Source organism: Hemitrygon akajei, chromosome 29, assembly GCF_048418815.1.
Source record: "Hemitrygon akajei chromosome 29, sHemAka1.3, whole genome shotgun sequence".
Classification (NCBI taxonomy): domain Eukaryota; kingdom Metazoa; phylum Chordata; class Chondrichthyes; order Myliobatiformes; family Dasyatidae; genus Hemitrygon; species Hemitrygon akajei.
Genome location: NC_133152.1, coordinates 46,420,432 through 46,440,422, shown reverse-complemented (window position 1 = coordinate 46,440,422; position 19,991 = coordinate 46,420,432). Strand labels below are relative to the sequence as shown.

The 19,991-nt window shown below is 53.6% G+C and overlaps 1 protein-coding gene across 5 annotated transcripts in view; it reads right to left on the bottom strand.

Annotated features, from left to right (window-relative positions):
- Positions 1-19,991, bottom strand: part of ubxn10 (UBX domain protein 10) — a 52,552-nt gene that overhangs the window by 15,892 nt on the left and 16,669 nt on the right. For 3 of the 5 annotated variants that reach the window (XM_073032331.1, XM_073032329.1, XM_073032330.1), the window contains exons 1-2: positions 7,929-8,015; positions 4,633-4,696 (exon numbers count right to left, since the gene is read on the bottom strand). The gene's annotated coding sequence lies outside the window, so the exon portion shown is untranslated. Of the gene's footprint in view, positions 1-4,632; positions 4,697-7,928; positions 8,016-19,991 lie in introns of those variants that run through there. The other 2 variants (XM_073032332.1, XM_073032333.1) reach the window with 1 other exon arrangement.

Sequence of the window (19,991 nt, the reverse complement as noted above, 5' to 3'; positions counted from 1 at the left end):
TTTAGTTTGAACAACAACTGAACCTTTTGACCATGTCTGCATGCTTTTATGAATTGAGTTGCTGCCATGTGATTAGCTGATCAGATATTTGGATTAATGAGCAAGTTTATTTAATAAAGTGGTATAGGAATGAAAGATGATGTCGTCAAAGCAACACGTTAATAATTGGCCATTAAAACACAAAGGAAGGCATATAACTAAGGGTTCATTATGACAGCTATTGGCAATGAAGTAACACTATTAAAGCAGAGACTGGTGGGCTCATTGAATGAGTCACTGACTGGAAGTAGATGGCATGGGCGTTGGGAGGGATGGCTTCCTTCTACACTTTAACAACTACTATTTAAATAAAAACAAACCATACTTCATTGGACTCTGATCTGCACTGCAACTTGACAAGAGACAGAAATACCATTCTTGGTTTTGTAATTTATTGGAAATTGATTGAACTCTATTTATATTCCCAATCTTTCCAGATATTATATACACTCAGTGGACAATTTAAGAAGGTGAGATCCTTCATTAAGAGCCCTCACCATGTGGGACCTGCCCTCTTCTCATTTCTACTGTTAGGGAAGGGGTAAAGGAGTCTGAAGACTGACACACGACGTTTTAGAAACAGCTTTTTCTCTGCCATCATCAAATTTCTGAATAGTCTATGAACCCACAAACATGACCTCACTATTCCATTTTTGAACTGCTTACTTATTTTTGTGATGTATACATTTTTGTCTTTGCAGAATACTGCAGCTGCAAAACAATAAATTTCATGTCGCGTGTCAGTGATAACAAACGTGATTTGAACTCTGAAATGATAAAGATCACTTTATAAATGCAAGAAGCTGATAAAATGGTAGGCAGCATGCTAGTGTAGTAGCTAGCACCACGCTTTGCAGTATAGGCGTTCTGGGTTCAATTCCCACTACTGCCTGAAAGGAGTTTGTATGTTCTCCCTGTGACCACATGGGTTTCCTCCGGGTGATCTGTTTTCCTCCCACAGTCCAAAGACGTACTGATTGGTAGGTTAATTGGTCATTGAAAATTGTCCTGTGCTTAGGCTGGGATTACATTGGGGGATGGCTGGGCGGTGTAGCTGGAGGGGACGAATGAGTCTATTCCATGTTGTATCTCAATAAGTTAAAAAAAAAATCTTTGGATACTGCAACACACAGAAAATGCTGGAGGAACTCAGCAGGTCAGGTAGCATCTATGGAAGGAATAAGCAGCCAACATTTCAAGCAGGGACCCTTGATAAACATCATATGTAGCTCCATTTGATCAGAAAATGGTTTTAACAATTGGTCACAAAATGAAGAGCTTTTCCTTTCAGGTCAGACCGTTAGATGCCATGCATGCAGCATGGTCTTTATCTTAACTATTTCTGCTCCCTTGTACAAACATTCATAACTAACAAATGCAAAGTTCAAAGACATTTCTTATCAATGTATACAGACCGTATACGATCTGGAGCTCCATCTTCTTGCAGGCACTCACAAAACAAAAAAACACAATAGAATCCGCAAAAAACCACAGCAACAAAAACCGATGAACATCCAATGTACAAAAGAGGACAGATTATGCAAATAGTTTTAAAACAGTAAACAAATAATAGATAGAACATGATATGCAGAGTCTCTGAAGGTGAGTCCACAGGCTGAGGGACAATCTAATCTGATGGCACAATCCTTTCACAAAGCAGACTTTTATCTCACAATAACCTTCTCTGTTACTCCAGATTCCAGCATTCATCATAGGCCACAGATACAGGCCCTTTGGCCCAACCAGTTCATGCTGACCATGGTGCCCACCTAGATGGTGCCAGTTTTCTGTGTTCAGCCCATATCTATACTTCTATAGATAGTACTTCTATAGGTCCATACCTATAGATGTGCAATGCAGAGTATATTGTCTGGTTGCATTACGGCTTGGTATGGAAACACCAAAGCACTTGAACGGAAAATACTATAAAAAGTAGATGGGGCCCAACCCATCACAGGCAAAGCCCTCCCCTCCACTGAGGATACTTACATGGAGCGCTGTCGCAGGAAAACAGCATCCTTCATCAAGGACCCTCACCATCTAGTCCATGCTCTCTTCTCACTGCTGCTATCAGGAAGATGGTACAGGAGCCTCAGGACTCACACCACCAGGTTCAGGAACAGTCATCACCCCTCAACCATCAGGGTCTTAAACCAGAGGAGATAACTTCACTTGCCCCATCTCTGTACAGTTCCCACAAACTATGGACTCAATTTTAAGGACATTTTATCTCATGTTCTCAATGTTTATTGCTTATTTATTTACTACTAACATCATCATTTCTGTTTGTATTCGCACATTTTGTTATCATTTTTACACATTAATTGTTTGTCCATCCTTTTGGGTGTGGTCTTGCATTGATTCTATTGTGCTTCTTGTATTTACTGTGAATGCTTGCAAGAAAACAAACCTCAGGGTTGTACCATATACGTACTTTGATAATAAATTTACTTTGAACTTTTCAACTTTGATATCCCTTCAAGCCCCTCTCCTCTGTGTTTCTAGCCAAGTGCTTCTGAAATGATACCATTGTACCTGCCTCAACCACATCTTCTGGCTGTTACTCACCACACTGTGTTCCTCAGGTTCCTTTTAATTCTTTCCCCTCTCACCCTAAAACTATGCCCCTACTTTTGGACTCCACTAAACTGCAGTGTCTTGAGGAACCAGCAGGCGTGCCAACAACTAGTATGAGCCAGTCCTCATTAGGGGAGTGGAGGTGAAGATCAACAGTAGCCCTTAATTCTTCAGCATTAAAATATCAGAGGAACTGTCCTGGGATCACCATAAAGAAGGTGTGGCTGTACCACTACTTTCTTAGAAGTTTACACATTTTCTGCAAGTCACCAAAAACTTTGACAAACCTCTATTGATGCACAGTATTTCAACTAGCTGGATCATGACCTGCTGAGGAAGCACCAATGCCCAGGAACAGAAAAGACTACAGAAACAGGTGGACACATCACAGTCCATCAAAGGTAAAACTCTCCCCACCACAGAGCACCTCATCACGGAGTGCTGCCACATGGAAGCAGAGCATCCATCAGAATCAGGTTTATTATCACCAGCATGTTGTCAACTTAGCAGCAGCAGTTCAATGCAATCCATTATATGGAAGAAAATAATAGAATAATAATAATAAATAAGTAAATCAATTACAGAATACATATATTGAATAGATTAAAAATTGTGCAAAAACAGAAATTATATTAAAAAGTAAGGTAGTGCTCAAGGGATCAATGTTCATTTAGGAATCGGATGGCAGAGGGGAAGAAGCTGTTCCTGAATCGCTGGGTGTGTGTCTTCAGGCTCCTGTACCTCCTCCCTGATGGCAAAGGGGAAGGGCTGTTCCTGAATCGCTGGGTGTGTGTCTTCAGGCTCCTGTACCTCCTCCCTGATGGCAGAGGGGAAGAAGCTGTTCCTGAATCGCTGGGTGTGTGCCTTCAGGCTTCTGTACCTCCTCCCTGATGGCAGAGGGGAAGAAGCTGTTCCTGAATCGCTGAGTGTGCGTCTTCAGGCTCCTGTACCTCCTACCTGATGGCAGAGGGGAAGAAGCTGTTCCTGAATCGCTGGGTGTGTGCCTTCAGGTTTCTGTACCTCCTACCTGATGGTAACAGTGAGAAAAGGGCATGCCTCGGGTGCTGGAGGTCCTTAATAATGGACGCTGCCTTTCTGAGACAGCACTTCTTGAAATGTCCTGGGTACTTTGTAGGCTCGTACCCAAGATGGAGCCGACTAAAGTTACAACCTTCTGCAGCTTCTTTCGGTCCTGTGCAGTAGCCCCCCCACCCCCACCCCACCCCATACCAGACAATGATGCAGCCTGTCAGAATACTCTCCATGGTACAGCTATAGGAGACCCTCACCATCCAGGCCATGCTCTCTTCTCACTACCACTATTGGACAGGAGGTACAGGAGCCTCAGATCCCACACCACCAGGTTCAGGAACAGTTATTACCCCTCAATCATCAGGCTCCTGAACCATCATGGATAACTTCACTCACCTCAACTTCGAACTGATTCCACAACCTGCAGACTCACTTTCAATTATTTTACAACTCATGTTCTCAGTATTATTTATTCATTTACACAATTTGTCTTGTTTTTGTTGTTGCCAATTTTTGTTTATGGTTTTATTTTGTAGATACTATTTTATATCATTATTTTTCCTGTAAATGCCTGCAAGGAAATGAATCTGAGAATATATAGTAACGTATAAATACTTCAGTAAATTTACTTTGACCTCCTACTTTCATTTGAATATTTGAAAGAAGTGTTTAAAGTATATAATGTACAGTAGTTTATGAAGCTCAAGGTGGGGAACTTTGATACTATCAAGAGTGAGTTGGTACATAATGAATACATGAACAGGAGGTGGTCACGTGGCTTCTTCATGTACTGTGTTTTGCATCTTGGCCCTGGAGGAACGATGTTTCATTTACATGTGTATGATTGAATGACAATTAAATTTGAACTTGAACTTCATGTCGCTCTGCTATTTAGAAAGACAATGACTGACCTTATTCTAACCTCAACTCTGATTTCCCATCGATCCACAAACAACCTCTACTAATCAAAGAAAAACTACCTACCTGAAAAATGTTATAAGGCTCCACTTCTACCATCTTCGAGGAAGAGTTCCAAAGACACAGGAAACTTTAAGAGAGAAGAAAGATCACTTCAACTCAGCCTTAAATGGACAACTTATTTTAAACAGTGGCACATGATTCTACAGCAACACATACAAAACATTGGAGGAACTCAGCAGGCCAGGCAGCATCTATAAAGGGAAATGAACTGTCAATGTTTTGGGCAGAGATTCTTGATTCTGAGACAGAAGGAAACATATTTTCCACCTTCTCTCTGTCCACCATAACAGCTAGAATTTCCTAGTGGCCAACCATTTTGAGAATGCTTCCATGGTGCCCAAATGTGTGGTGACACCTGTGAGCTGCCCCAGCACATCCTCAGTTTGTGTTGGTTGTTAATGCTGTGGCTGCTTTTCACTCTATGTTTCGATGTACTGTACACATGATAAATAATTAATCTGGATTTAGTATTACTGATGATCAGTGTGACTGACCTATTTTAGTGTGTAATTACCCCACAGTGAGCACCAGCACTGTTTACCGTCTCACTGACACTCAGAGGCCAATTTATTCGGTATACCTGTAACCCGCTAATGCAATTAATTGATCAGCCAATCGCGAGGCAGCAACTCAATCCATACAAGTAAACAGACTTGGTCTGGAGGTTCCGTTGTTGTTCAGACCAAACATCAGAATGGGGAAGTAATGTGACTTTGACTGTGGAATGATTGTTGGCACCTGACAGGCTGGTTTGAGTATCTCAGAAACTGCCGATCTTCTGGAATTTTCACACACCCAGAGTTTACAGAGATTGGTGTGAAAAACAAAACAAAATCCAGTGAGTGGCAGTTCTGCAGGAAAAAATGCCTTGTTAATGAGAGAGGTCAGAGGAGAATGGCCAGACTGGTTCAAGCTGACAGGAAGGCAACTAACTTGAATAATCTCACATTACAACAGTGGTGTGCAGAAGAGCATCTCTGAACACACAGCATATTGAACTTTGAAGTGGATGGGCTACAGCAGCAGAAGACCTCAAACATACACACAGTGGCCACTTTATCAGGTACCTATTGTACTTAATAAAGTGGTCACTGAGTGTATTTGCCTCGCCTTTAAACTAGTCTTTTACAACTGAGGGTCCAGACACCAAAACAACTCTGCCATCTTTCACCATTTGGATATGAAATGTGTTCAGATCTTTGATAACATACTTTCTCTTTGTTGCACCATTATATCCTCAACACAAATTATTTTTCCTGTCTACCAAGTTTGAGGAGACATGGTATGTCACCAAAGGCATAGAGACAAAGAACTGTATATAGAGAAACAACAGATTGCAGATACTGGAACCTGGAAACAAGATGCTGAGGAATCTCAGTGGGTCAGGAGCACCCATAGAGGGAAAGGGACCCTACAGTCGAGAGGGTCACGAGGCTCTCCCTCCCCATTTGTGACATTTACCTGGAGCATTGCAGATGAAGGACATGAAGGATTGTTGAGGATCCCTACCACCCATCCTACAGTCTCTTTGACCCACGCCCATCAAGAAAGAGGTAGAGGAGCATCAGGACTGCCAGACTGGGTAACAGCTTCTTCCCTCAGGCTGTGAGACTAACAAACACCCTGCCATCACTGAGGTCTCGTCACTAGGACAGCAAACTGTTTAGTATATGGCTTGTGTATTGTTGTTTCCTGTGTTGTGTGTGATACATGCTTTGAAGGTGAACTGAGGTCCAGAGGAACCTTGTTTCGCTGGCTGTATAAATGTACAGTCAGATGACAATAAACTCGAAATTGTCAGTTGACATAACGGAGGCCTGTCTACTTTCTCCACAGATGCTGCTCTTCTCTGCTGGACAGCCAACATTTCCACCATGACTTGTTACACATTACTCCAAATACACCACCAGATTCAAGAAAGTTACTACCCCACAACCATCAGGCTCTTGATCAAAAGGGATAGCTACACTCACTTGGTCCATCATTAAAATGTTCCCAAAATCAATTATCTCACTTTAAGGATTCTTTATCTTGTTATTTCATGCTCTCCCATTTATTACCATTTATTTATATTTGCACTTGCATGGTTTGTTGTCTTTTGCACTCTGGCTGATCTCTCATTGATGCTGTTATAGATACTATTCAATAGATTTGCTGAGAATGTCCACAAGAAAATGAATCTCAGGTTTGAATGTGACAGTATATGTACTTTGATAATAAATTTACTTTGAATTTGAATGTAATCTTTAATGTAGCACCTCAAATGGCTTTGGGAAAAGTATAGATCGTAACACCATCGCTGAGGATGTGCCCCAAATTTGGTAAAAACGTAACTGCCAGATTAGGTAACAAATAGACCTCATTCTGTCTGTTATAATGGCCTTTTTATGATCTTGGTAGGACATATCACAGAGAGTGCAGAGATTAGGTTTAATACCAAGAGCACACATATCTGCATTGTACATCCCAAGATCAGCATCATGGGGAGAGCACCACAAAGAAGCGAGTCACACAGCCCAACCCCCAACGGGGACGCTTCTTCCCCCCCCCCCCCATTGTTTCCGGGATTGCTCCCTCAATGTTTTTAGTGTCTGGGGACACTCCTTCCACCATCCCCGAAGCCTGAGACGCTCCGTCACCGACCGCAGTATCCAAAGAGACTCCGATTCCCCCCCCCCCACCCCAAATCCCCGGCGTCCAATGACGTTCCCCCCCCCCCCCGAACTCCCGTTGCTCAAGAACGCTCCCTCCCCCACCTGCTGACCAGGGACGCTCCCTCCCCCACCTGCGTTACCCAGACACGCTCCCTCCCCCACCTGCGTTACCCAGGGACGCTCCCTCCCGCCACCTGCTGACCAGGGACGCTCCCTCCCGCCACCTGCTGACCAGGGACGCTCCCTCCCCCACCTGCTGACCAGGGACGCTCCCTCCCGCCACCTGCTGACCAGGGACGCTCCCTCCCGCCACCTGCTGACCGGGGACGCTCCCTCCCGCCACCTGCTGACCGGGGACGCTCCCTCCCCCACCTGCGTTACCCAGACACGCTCCCTCCCCCACCTGCGTTAACCAGACACGCTCCCTCCCGCCACCTGCGTTACCCAGACACGCTCCCTCCCCCACCTGTGTTACCCAGGGACGCTCCCTCCCGCCACCTGCTGACCAGGGACGCTCCCTCACCCACTCGCGTGACCCGAGAACGCTCCCTCCCGCCAGCCGGTTTCCCGTGGATGCTCCCTCCCTCTAGCCACTCGCTGTCTGGGGACGCTCCCTCCCCGCCACCCCACGCCGCCGGCTCTCACCCGCCACCCTGGCTCCGCCGCCGACGCCCGACTCATCCTGCAACCACAGTGGCGTCGTTCCCGTGGCGACGGGTGACGCCAAACGGGAGATCCGCGCGTGCGCACTCCTTCGGCGAGCAAGGTAGGTCAGTCGGGGTGACGTCATAGCAGGAGAGTGAAAAGTTTGATGGCACCTTGTAGAGAAGTTAGGAGCTTTGCAGCAGAGTGTCATGCCAATCTACTGCAAAGCTGTAGTGCATTCACACACCTCAGCAAAGCTTTGGTTTCGTGTAACTCTTCTGGCAAAGTAACATTATTATCGAAACCCGAATATATCACCATATAGAACCCACTCCGTGGGGACATTCGCAGTCGAGCAGAAATACAAGAGTGATGAAAAGCTACACACAAAAGTCTGACAAACAACCAAAAGGCAAAGGAAGACAAACTGAGCAAACACAAACAAGCAAGTAAACAAATAAATAAATAATAGATAGATAGATAGATAGATACTTTATTCATCCCCATGGGGAAATTCAACATTTTTCCCAATGTCCCATACACTTGATGTTAAACTCTCCAGTACTTTGCCCACGACAGAGCCCGCCTTCCTTACCAGCTTATTAAGACGTGAGGCGTCCCTCTTCTTAATGCTTCCTCCCCAATGCCGAAAACGTGAGTCGTTGAAAGTGAGTCCATAGGTTGTGGAACCAGTTCGGAGTTCAGGTGAGTGAAGTTATTCACGCCGGTTCAGCAGCCCGAAGGTTGAGGGGTGATAACTGTTCCTGAACCTGGTGGTGTGGGACCTGAGGCTCTCGTCCCTCCTGTCTGATGGCAGCAGCGGGCAGAGAGCACGGTCTGGGTGGTGGGATGACGGATGCTGCCTTCTTGTGGCATGTGCTCGATGGTGGGGAGAGCTTTGCCTGTGATGGACTGAGATGTGTCCATCATTTTTGTCTCGGCGCTTCCATTCTTGGGTGTTGCTGTTTCAGTAGCAGGCCACGATACTCCAGTCTGCCAAGCAGTGCTGAGGCTGTACCAGAGTGCTGGGACTTGCAGCGTTAGTCCAGAGCAGTAATCTTGGGAACAGAATTCTGCACTAAATTAAAGAACATAGCAGCTGACAATAGCAGTATACTTCAACCGTACACTAGTCCCCAAAGCGATGAATTTTGAATCAGCTTGAGTGTGTCTATGAAGCCTTTGAACATTGCAGAAGAACATTGAAACCGGTGCCACGTTGTGCTGAATCCATCCTTTCCCAGAAAGCCCCAGGAGACGATAGATGCCGGAATGTGAAGCAACAAACACAATGCTGGAGGAACTCAGTCGACATTTTGGGTCGAGACCTGATATTCGGTTCAAGATTCAGATTTAATTACCACACGTACATCGAAACAGACGGCAAAATGAGACCTAGTGAAGGGTCTCGGCCCGAAACGTCGACTGTTTATTCATTTCCATCGATGCTGCCTGACCTGCCGAGTTCCTCCGGCAGTTTGTGTGTGTGTTTGTTGGTCTGAACTTTCAGCATCTGCAGGATCTCCTCTGTCAGTGAAATGTGTGTCTTGTGTGAACAACCAACACAGTCAAGGATGCGCTGGGAGCATCCTGCAAGTGTTGCCACACATTCCGAGGCCAAAATAATACCCAAAATACTCAGCAAAACAACACAAAACACAACAGGCCACAGTGAAAGAAGCCTCTTTCCTCCCTCCCCCACCCATGCAAACCCCAGGCCAGTTTGTCTTCTTCAGCTACCAGTGAGTCAGACTGGGGCTCACGGACACCGGGCCTTCGACTTCCCCAGCAGACTTGCAAAGATTCGCCAATGGGCCTCCACTGCCAGACTTCCAAATAACTCTTCAGCAACAACTCCAGGCAAATACTAGGCCTGGAGTGTTACCGAACACTGGGCCTCGAACTCCGGACTCACTAATGACAGGACCCCAAACCTTCAACCCCAGGCATCGCCTGTCCATTCCCTCCTGAGCGCATCCTGCAGTTTGATTATTTTTCTGTCCTGGATGTCGTTGAGCCAAATTGCATTTGGTGTCGGAGAGACAAGGGTCCGCAAGGGCTGATATCTGGAGAGAAAAAAGCAAACTGCGAACTGTCCATTTCTCTCCACAGACCCGTTGAGTTCAGTAACACACACAAAATGCTCAGGTCACGCAGCATCTGTGGAGGGAAATAAACTGTCGATATTTCAGGCCAAGACCCTTCATCAGACCGATGAAGGGTCCTGAAGAAGAGTTTCAGCCTGAAACTTCAACTGTTTATTCCTCTCTGTAGATGCTGCCTGACCTGCTGAGTTCCTCCAGCCTTTTGTGTGTATTGCTCTGGATTTCCGGCAGCTGATACAGTGAAAGCTTGCTTGCAACTTCGTTACAGGCATCAAAGTACAAACAACACACAGAACATCAATTATATATAAATTATACTCCAACTTCGCATTTAAGGCAAGCATGAGTGCAAAAATAGAAATACTACCATCACACACAAAATGCTGGAGGAACTCAGTGGGTCAGGCAGCGTCTATGGAGGGGAATAAATGGTCAACTGTCGATATTTCGGGCCGAGACCCTCCATCAGGACACATAAGGCATTACATAGAACAGTACAGGCTCTTCACCCACATCCAGCTTATGAATAATTTAATAAAGTCATAATTAAATACAAGTCAATGAGTTATATAATTTACTAAATGTTTTAATTAATTAAGCATCCTTGGGAAAGCTGAAAGGGAAGGGAGGGAGGAAAGGAGAGTGGTGATAGGAAAGGGCATGGGTTAAAGGTGAAAGGTGAAATGTTTAAGGTGAACCTGAGGGGGAATTTCTTCACTCAGAGGTGGTGAGAGGGTGGAACGAGCTGCCAGTGGAAGTGGTGGATGTGGGTTTGATTGCAGCATTTAAGAGAAGTTTGGATAAGCACATGGACGGGAGGGGTTTGAAGGGCGACAGTCCGAATGCACGCCAATGGCCGATAGGCATGCTCCTGAGGGGTATTCTCTAAGACAATGATCTAGAACATGGAACATTACAGCACAGTACAGGCCTTTCTGCCCACAACGTTGGGCCGACCTTTTAACCTGCTCCAAGATCAGTCTAACCCTTCCCTCCCACAGAACCCTCCATTTTTCTTCCATCCATGTGGCTATCTAAGAGTTTCATAAATGTCCCGAAACGTATCTGCCTCGACCACCTTCCCCTGGCAGAGTGCTCCTTGCACACACCACTCTCTTTATTAAATGAAACTACCCCCTGACGTCCTTCAGGCACTTCCCTCCACTCACCTTAAAGTTTGTAATAGCCATTTCCAAACTCGGGCTGTCCACCCTATCTTATCATCTTGTACACCTCCGTCAGGCCACCCGAAATTGTGCAAGGCTCTAAGGAAAAGCCATTCAGTAAGCTGATGGCAGAAGGAAGAAGCTGTTCTTGTCCTTTCTCTTCCCAGTGCCCGTGGATCCACGTGAAGGAATGGTTCTCCAGAACTTCCTCACAAAACAGTGTCCTGCATTTGTCAGTTGCAACATGATCTCCTGGGCAACCAAGGACAGAGGGAGTGACCGCTGTGTAGCACCAGTGGGGGTCACCTCGAGCTTCCCATTCCCAGCCGCTCTGATCCCTCATCCCAATCCCGATCTGACCTATTGGACTGCGGTCTCTTCCCCCGTTAGAGTGGGAGCCCAACAAAAGGAAGAGATCCTCACAGCAGTACAGCACACAGGTAGTCTGCATGGATGGTCCCAGGCCTGGCTGTGAACGGAGGAGGGTCAGACATGGGGCTACAAACCCCATCCCGTAAAAACCAAGGTCTGCCGACGATCGGCAGCTACTGGTGGCCCACGTCCCTGTGGGGTCAATGGGCTGAAGAAGAAGAATCTGTTTTTCTGCAAAATCTGGTCGATCCAGACCCAAACCCTAGCTCTCCATACCCATCTCAGCTGAACTTCCCTCAAATGTTGCAATTCAACCACCAGCTGGGCACCTCCTACAGTCCTGACCACAGTCTGACCAGCTGACCACCTCCTACAGTCCTGACCGCAGTCCGACCAGCTGGGCACCTCCTACAGTCCTGACCACAGTCTGACCAGCTGACCAACTCCTACAGTCCTGACCGCAGTCCGACCAGCTGGGCACCTCCTACAGTCCTGACCACAGTCTGACCAGCTGACCACGTCCTACAGTCCTGAGCGCAGTCCGACCAGCTGGGCACCTCCTACAGTCCTGACCACAGTCTGACCAGCTGACCAACTCCTACAGTCCTGAGCGCAGTCCGACCAGCTGGGCACCTCCTACAGTCCTGACCGCAGTCTGACCAGCTGACCACCTCCTACAATCCTGACCGCAGTCCGACCAGCTGGGCACCTCCTACAGTCCTGACCGCAGTCTGACCAGCTGACCACCTCCTACAATTCTGACCGCAGTCCGACCAGCTGGGCACCTCCTACAGTCCTGACCGCAGTCCGACCAGCTGGGCACCTCCTACAGTCCTGACCGCAGTCCGACCAGCTGGGCACCTCCTACAGTCCTGACCGCAGTCCGACCAGCTGGGCACCTCCTACAGTCCTGACCGCAGTCCGACCAGCTGGGCACCTCCTACAGTCCTGACCGCAGTCCGACCAGCTGGGCACCTCCTACAGTCCTGACCGCAGTCCGACCAGCTGACCACCTCCTACAGTTCTGACCGCAGTCCGACCAGCTGGGCACCTCCTACAGTCCTGACCGCAGCCCGACCAGCTGGGCACCTCCTACAGTCCTGACCGCAGTCCGACCAGCTGGGCACCTCCTACAGTCCTGACCGCAGTCCGACCAGCTGGGCACCTCCTACAGTCCTGACCGCAGTCCGACCAGCTGGGCACCTCCTACAGTCCTGACTGCAGTCTGACCGGCTGGGCTCCTCCAACAGTCCTGACTGCAGTCTGACCGGCTGGGCACCTCCTACAGTCCTGACCGCAGTCCGACCGGCTGGGCACCGACCAGCTGGGCACCTCCTACAATCTTGACCGCAGTCCGACCGGCTGGGCACCTCCTACAGTCCTGACCGCAGTCCGACCGGCTGGGCACCTCCTACAGTCCTGACCGCAGTCCGACCGGCTGGGCACCTCCTACAGTCCTGACCGCAGTCCGACCGGCTGGGCACCTCCTACAGTCCTGACCGCAGTCCGACCGGCTGGGCACCTCCTACAGTCCTGACCGCAGTCCGACCGGCTGGGCACCTCCTACAGTCCTGACCGCAGTCCGACCGGCTGGGCACCGACCAGCTGGGCACCTTCTACAGTCCTGACCGCAGTCCGACCGGCTGGGCACCTCCTACAGTCCTGACCGCAGTCCGACCAGCTGGGCACCTCCTACAGTCCTGACCGCAGTCCGACCAGCTGGGCACCTCCTACAGTCCTGACCGCAGTCCGACCAGCTGGGCACCTCCTACAGTCCTGACCGCAGTCTGACCAGCTGGGCACCTCCTACAGTCCTGACCGCAGTCTGACCAGCTGACCACCTCCTACAGTCCTGACCGCAGTCCGACCAGCTGGGCTCCTCCTACAGTCCTGACCGCAATCCGACCAGCTGGGCACCTCCTACAGTCCTGACCGCAGTCCGACCAGCTGGGCACCTCCTACAGTCCTGACCGCAGTCCGACCAGCTGGGCACCTCCTACAGTCCTGACCGCAGTCCGACCAGCTGGGCACCTCCTACAGTCCTGACCGCAGTCTGACCAGCTGGGCACCTCCTACAATCTTGACCGCAGTCCGACCGGCTGGGCACCTCCTACAGTCCTGACCGCAGTCCGACCGGCTGGGCACTGACCAGCTGGGCACCTCCTACAGTCCTGACCGCAGTCCGACCGGCTGGGCACCTCCTACAGTCCTGACCGCAGTCCGACCAGCTGGGCACCTCCTACAGTCCTGACCGCAGTCCGACCGGCTGGGCACCTCCTACAGTCCTGACCGCAGTCCGACCGGCTGGGCACCTCCTACAGTCCAGACCGCAGTCCGACCGGCTGGGCACCGACCAGCTGGGCACCTCCTACAGTCCTGACCGCAGTCCGACCGGCTGGGCACCTCCTACAGTCCTGACCGCAGTCCGACCAGCTGGGCTCCTCCTACAGTCCTGACCGCAGTCCGACCAGCTGGGCACCTCCTACAGTCCTGACCGCAGTCCGACCAGCTGGGCTCCTCCTACAGTCCTGACCGCAGTCCGACCATCAGGGCACCTCCTACAGTCCTGACTGCAGTCCGTCCAGCTGGGCACCTCCTACAGTCCTGACCGCAGTCTGACCAGCTGGGCACCTCCTACAGTCCTGACCGCAGTCCGACCATCAGGGCACCTCCTACAGTCCTGACTGCAGTCCGACCAGCTGGGCTCCTCCTACAGTCCTGACCGCAGTCCGACCATCAGGGCACCTCCTACAGTCCTGACTGCAGTCCGTCCAGCTGGGCACCTCCTACAGTCCTGACCGCAGTCCGACCAGCTGGGCACCTCCTACAGTCCTGACCGCAGTCCGACCGGCTGGGCACCTCCTACAGTCCTGACCGCAGTCCGACCAGCTGGGCACCTCCTACAGTCCTGACCGCAGTCCGACCGGCTGGGCACCTCCTACAGTCCTGACCGCAGTCCGACCAGCTGGGCACCTCCTACAGTCCTGACTGCAGTCTGACCAGCTGGGCACCTCCTACAGTCCTGACTGCAGTCTGACCGGCTGGGCTCCTCCAACAGTCCTGACTGCAGTCTGACCGGCTGGGCACCTCCTACAGTCCTGACCGCAGTCCGACCAGCTGGGCACCTCCTACAGTCCTGACCGCAGTCCGACCAGCTGGGCTCCTCCTACAGTCCTGACCGCAGTCCGACCAGCTGGGCACCTCCTACAGTCCTGACCGCAGTCCGACCAGCTGGGCTCCTCCTACAGTCCTGACCGCAGTCCGACCATCAGGGCACCTCCTACAGTCCTGACTGCAGTCCGTCCAGCTGGGCACCTCCTACAGTCCTGACCGCAGTCTGACCAGCTGGGCACCTCCTACAGTCCTGACCGCAGTCCGACCATCAGGGCACCTCCTACAGTCCTGACTGCAGTCCGACCAGCTGGGCTCCTCCTACAGTCCTGACCGCAGTCCGACCATCAGGGCACCTCCTACAGTCCTGACTGCAGTCCGTCCAGCTGGGCACCTCCTACAGTCCTGACCGCAGTCCGACCAGCTGGGCACCTCCTACAGTCCTGACCGCAGTCCGACCAGCTGGGCACCTCCTAGTCCTGACCGCAGTCCGACCAGCTGGGCACCTCCTACAGTCCTGACCGCAGTCCGACCGGCTGGGCACCTCCTACAGTCCTGACCGCAGTCCGACCAGCTGGGCACCTCCTACAGTCCTGACCGCAGTCCGACCAGCTGGGCACGTCCTACAGTCCTGACCGCAGTCTGACCAGCTGACCACCTCCTACAGTCCTGACCGCAGTCCGACCAGCTGGGCACCTCCTACAGTCCTGACCGCAGTCCGACCAGCTGGGCACCTCCTACAGTCCTGACTGCAGTCTGACCGGATGGGCTCCTCCAACAGTCCTGACTGCAGTCCGACCAGCTGGGCACGTCCTACAGTATTGACCGCAATGTGACCAGCTGGGCACCTCCTACAGTCCTGACCGCAGTCCGACCAGCTGGGCACCTCCTACAGTCCTGACCGCAGTCCGACCAGCTGGGCACCTCCTACAGTCCTGACCGCAGTCCGACCAGCTGGGCTCCTCCTACAGTCCTGACCGCAGTCCGACCAGCTGGGCACCTCCTACAGTCCTGACCGCAGTCCGACCAGCTGGGCTCCTCCTACAGTCCTGACCGCAGTCCGACCATCAGGGCACCTCCTACAGTCCTGACTGCAGTCCGACCATCAGGGCACCTCCTACAGTCCTGACTGCAGTCCGACCAGCTGGGCTCCTCCTACAGTCCTGACCGCAGTCCGACCATCAGGGCACCTCCTACAGTCCCGACTGCAGTCCGTCCAGCTGGGCACCTCCTACAGTCCTGACCGCAGTCCGACCAGCTGGGCACCTCCTACAGTCCTGACCGCAGTCCGACCAGCTGGGCACCTCCTACAGTCCTGACCGCAGTCCGACCAGCTGGGCACCTCCTACAGTCCTGACCGCAGTCCGACCGGCTGGGCACCGACCAGCTGGGCACCTCCTACAATCTTGACCGCAGTCCGACCGGCTGGGCACCTCCTACAGTCCTGACCGCAGTCCGACCGGCTGGGCACCTCCTACAGTCCTGACCGCAGTCCGACCGGCTGGGCACCTTCTACAGTCCTGACCGCAGTCCGACCGGCTGGGCACCGACCAGCTGGGCACCTCCTACAATCTTGACCGCAGTCCGACCGGCTGGGCACCTCCTACAGTCCTGACCGCAGTCCGACCAGCTGGGCACCTCCTACAGTCCTGACCGCAGTCCGACCGGCTGGGCACCTCCTACAGTCCTGACCGCAGTCCGACCAGCAGGGCACCTCCTACAGTCCTGACCGCAGTCTGACCGGCTGGGCACCTCCTACAGTCCTGACCGCAGTCCGACCAGCTGGGCACCTCCTACAGTCCTGACCGCAGTCCGACCGGCTGGGCACCGACCAGCTGGGCACCTCCTACAGTCCTGAGCGCAGTCCGACCGGCTGGGCACCTCCTACAGTCCTGACCGCAGTCCGACCGGCTGGGCACCGACCAGCTGGGCACCTCCTACAGTCCTGACCGCAGTCCGACCGGCTGGGCACCGACCAGCTGGGCACCTCCTACAATCTTGACCGCAGTCCGACCGGCTGGGCACCTCCTACAGTCCTGACCGCAGTCCGACCAGCTGGGCACCTCCTACAGTCCTGACCGCAGTCCGACCGGCTGGGCACCTCCTACAGTCCTGACCGCAGTCCGACCAGCTGGGTACCTCCTACAGTCCTGACCGCAGTCCGACCGGCTGGGCACCTCCTACAGTCCTGACCGCAGTCCGACCAGCTGGGCACCTCCTACAGTCCTGACCGCAGTCCGACCAGCTGGGCACCTCCTACAGTCCTGACCACAGTCTGACCAGCTGACCAACTCCTACAGTCCTGACCGCAGTCCGACCAGCTGGGCACCTCCTACAGTCCTGACCACAGTCTGACCAGCTGACCACGTCCTACAGTCCTGAGCGCAGTCCGACCAGCTGGGCACCTCCTACAGTCCTGACCACAGTCTGACCAGCTGACCAACTCCTACAGTCCTGACCGCAGTCCGACCAGCTGGGCACCTCCTACAGTCCTGACCACAGTCTGACCAGCTGACCACGTCCTACAGTCCTGAGCGCAGTCCGACCAGCTGGGCACCTCCTACAGTCCTGACCGCAGTCTGACCAGCTGACCAACTCCTACAGTCCTGACCGCAGTCCGACCAGCTGGGCACCTCCTACAGTCCTGACCGCAGTCTGACCAGCTGACCACCTCCTACAATCCTGACCGCAGTCCGACCAGCTGGGCACCTCCTACAGTCCTGACCGCAGTCTGACCAGCTGACCACCTCCTACAATCCTGACCGCAGTCCGACCAGCTGGGCACCTCCTACAGTCCTGACCGCAGTCCGACCAGCTGGGCACCTCCTACAGTCCTGACCGCAGTCCGACCAGCTGGGCACCTCCTACAGTCCTGACCGCAGTCCGACCAGCTGGGCACCTCCTACAGTCCTGACCGCAGTCCGACCAGCCTGGCACCTCCTACAGTCCTGACCGCAGTCCGACAAGCTGGGCACCTCCTACAGTCCTGACCGCAGTCCGTCCAGCTGGGCACCTCCTACAGTCCTGACCGCAGTCCGACCAGCTGGGCACCTCCTACAGTCCTGACCGCAGTCCGTCCAGCTGGGCACCTCCTACAGTCCTGACCGCAGTCTGACCAGCTGGGCACCTCCTACAGTCCTGACCGCAGTCCGACCATCAGGGCACCTCCTACAGTCCTGACTGCAGTCCGACCAGCTGGGCTCCTCCTACAGTCCTGACCGCAGTCCGACCATCAGGGCACCTCCTACAGTCCTGACTGCAGTCCGTCCAGCTGGGCACCTCCTACAGTCCTGACCGCAGTCCGACCAGCTGGGCACCTCCTACAGTCCTGACCGCAGTCCGACCAGCTGGGCACCTCCTAGTCCTGACCGCAGTCCGACCAGCTGGGCACCTCCTACAGTCCTGACCGCAGTCCGACCGGCTGGGCACCTCCTACAGTCCTGACCGCAGTCCGACCAGCTGGGCACGTCCTACAGTATTGACCGCAATGTGACCAGCTGGGCACCTCCTACAGTCCTGACCGCAGTCCGACCAGCTGGGCACCTCCTACAGTCCTGACCGCAGTCCGACCAGCTGGGCACCTCCTACAGTCCTGACTGCAGTCTGACCGGCTGGGCTCCTCCAACAGTCCTGACTGCAGTCTGACCGGCTGGGCACCTCCTACAGTCCTGACCGCAGTCCGACCAGCTGGGCACCTCCTACAGTCCTGACCGCAGTCCGACCAGCTGGGCTCCTCCTACAGTCCTGACCGCAGTCCGACCAGCTGGGCACCTCCTACAGTCCTGACCGCAGTCCGACCAGCTGGGCTCCTCCTACAGTCCTGACCGCAGTCCGACCAGCTGGGCTCCTCCTACAGTCCTGACCGCAGTCCGACCATCAGGGCACCTCCTACAGTCCTGACCGCAGTCCGACCATCAGGGCACCTCCTACAGTCCTGACTGCAGTCCGACCATCAGGGCACCTCCTACAGTCCTGACTGCAGTCCGACCAGCTGGGCTCCTCCTACAGTCCTGACCGCAGTCCGACCATCAGGGCACCTCCTACAGTCCCGACTGCAGTCCGTCCAGCTGGGCACCTCCTACAGTCCTGACCGCAGTCCGACCAGCTGGGCACCTCCTACAGTCCCGACCGCAGTCCGACCAGCTGGGCACCTTCTACAGTCCTGACCGCAGTCCGACCGGCTGGGCACCTCCTACAATCTTGACCACAGTCCGACCGGCTGGGCATCTCCTACAGTCCTGACCGCAGTCCGACCGGCTGGGCACTGACCAGCTGGGCACCTCCTACAGTCCTGACCGCAGTCCGACCGGCTGGGCACCTCCTACAGTCCTGACCGCAGTCCGACCGGCTGGGCACCTTCTACAGTCCTGACCGCAGTCCGACCGGCTGGGCACCGACCAGCTGGGCACCTCCTACAATCTTGACCGCAGTCCGACCGGCTGGGCACCTCCTACAGTCCTGACCGCAGTCCGACCAGCTGGGCACCTCCTACAGTCCTGACCACAGTCCGACCGGCTGGGCACCTCCTACAGTCCTGACCGCAGTCCGACCGGCTGGGCACCTCCTACAGTCCTGACCGCAGTCTGACCGGCTGGGCACCTCCTACAGTCCTGACCGCAGTCCGACCAGCTGGGCACCTCCTACAGTCCTGACCGCAGTCCGACCGGCTGGGCACCGACCAGCTGGGCACCTCCTACAGTCCTGACCGCAGTCCGACCGGCTGGGCACCTCCTACAGTCCTGACCGCAGTCCGACCGGCTGGGCACCGACCAGCTGGGCACCTCCTACAGTCCTGACCGCAGTCCGACCGGCTGGGCACCGACCAGCTGGGCACCTCCTACAATCTTGACCGCAGTCCGACCGGCTGGGCACCTCCTACAGTCCTGACCGCAGTCCGACCAGCTGGGCACCTCCTACAGTCCTGACCGCAGTCCGACCGGCTGGGCACCTCCTACAGTCCTGACCGCAGTCCGACCAGCTGGGTACCTCCTACAGTCCTGACCGCAGTCCGACCGGCTGGGCACCTCCTACAGTCCTGACCGCAGTCCGACCAGCTGGGCACCTCCTACAGTCCTGACCGCAGTCCGACCAGCTGGGCACCTCCTACAGTCCTGACCACAGTCTGACCAGCTGACCAACTCCTACAGTCCTGACCGCAGTCCGACCAGCTGGGCACCTCCTACAGTCCTGACCACAGTCTGACCAGCTGACCACGTCCTACAGTCCTGAGCGCAGTCCGACCAGCTGGGCACCTCCTACAGTCCTGACCACAGTCTGACCAGCTGACCAACTCCTACAGTCCTGACCGC